The sequence below is a fragment of the Pteropus vampyrus genome, unplaced genomic scaffold (assembly GCF_000151845.1).
Source record: "Pteropus vampyrus isolate Shadow unplaced genomic scaffold, Pvam_2.0 Scaffold88, whole genome shotgun sequence".
NCBI lineage: Eukaryota > Metazoa > Chordata > Mammalia > Chiroptera > Pteropodidae > Pteropus > Pteropus vampyrus.
In genome coordinates this window covers 3,005,225-3,006,671 of record NW_011888869.1, presented here as the reverse complement: position 1 = coordinate 3,006,671, position 1,447 = coordinate 3,005,225, and the positions used below count along the sequence as shown (strand labels likewise).

The 1,447-nt window shown below is 36.7% G+C and overlaps 1 pseudogene; it reads right to left on the bottom strand.

The window, feature by feature from the left end:
- Nucleotides 1-453: 453 nt before the first annotated feature.
- LOC111742214 lies at nt 454-572 on the bottom strand (annotated as a pseudogene).
- Between the last annotated feature and the right edge of the window lie 875 nt (nt 573-1,447).

Sequence of the window (1,447 nt, the reverse complement as noted above, 5' to 3'; positions counted from 1 at the left end):
GAGACAGTAATTGAAAACTTATTTCCAAATGTTTCTTGCTGATTCCTAACCTGTGAGATTCTCATTTGTATTTCTAGAATATTGTGGTCTTTACGTACTGATTTTAGATGAATACTACAAGCATTGGTGATAATTCTTTTTACTTAATAACTTGACAGTATTTCTCAAGCTATCAACTATCTATTTGGGCAGAGTTTTTCAGATCAGTTGTGCCTCAAAAATGGGTCAGAGATCAATAGAAAATGGATTCGTTCTTTTTTTTTTTTTGGAACTGGTTTTGAGAGTACCCTATCAACGCTAATGTGGAATTCTAGCATTTTAGAACTGCAAAATTAATGACCTTTTTTTCTCAATATAATAAAACTTGCTTTAAAATTTTGACTTTAGAAATTAAAATATGGTTATCAAGTTCTTTATTAAGAATGATAAAGCTACTGCAGCTTTAAAAAAAAAAGCCTACAGCACCTGGTATTTCTAGGTGGCCTCCCATCCAAGTACTAACTAGGCCCGACTGTGCTTAGCTTCCAAGATCAGACAGGATCGGGCACATTCGGGGTGGCATGGCTGTAGACTACTACAGTGTTTTTCAGTGTTTCTCTGAATCGGTCATCCAATAAGCTGGTATCCATCTTGCTCTATCTGTCAAGATACCTTCCAGAGAGCTAACCTTATACATAGCAAAGAATAATGGATGCTATATGTGTATATTATAAAGTTTCCAGGGAATTTAAAAATAATAAGAAGAGAAGACTTAGTATTCTAGGAGATATTTTCTTTCTCTTCCAGATTTTCTCTGCTATGTAAAATAGCTTCGGGATGAGAAAGCCACTTGATACCATGTACTAGATTTACTTGTAAATATGAAAAAATAATGAAAACACAGATCTGTAAATCTTTTGCAGGAACTGATAGAGAAGTACATATAATTTGCTCTTAGTACTTCTTTTGATTAATCACCTTAGTGAAATGAGGTTAGAGAGCCGTTGAACTTATATACTCATTTATTCAATAAACATTTATTTTGTGCTTTTTATTGGTCATACATTTGATGCTGAAGGTACAACCTTTAGAATGCAATAGTGGGAAATACACAGACAAGGGCACCGAGTGGCTGCATGCAAGTACATGTTTGTATAGAGTATAGTGGGAACGTACTGAGAGAAGTCAGTTCTACCTTAGGTAGGCATGAGGAGAGGAAGGAGATAGGGAATAATTCACAGAGGACATGATCCTGGAGATGGTTCTTCGAAAATAAGGGATAAATAAGCCTGAGAAAAGCTGTGGAACTGTAAAAGAGCTCAGCATGTCTAGAACCCAACAGACAAATAGGTTTGATGGACGTAGAGGATGTGGGTAGAAAGAAGGAAACCAATCTCAGGAGCTAGAAAGGGACTGAAGGCCAGACAGCAAAGAGCTTTGGGGAGCCAAATGGGGAGCCTTCCCCCTG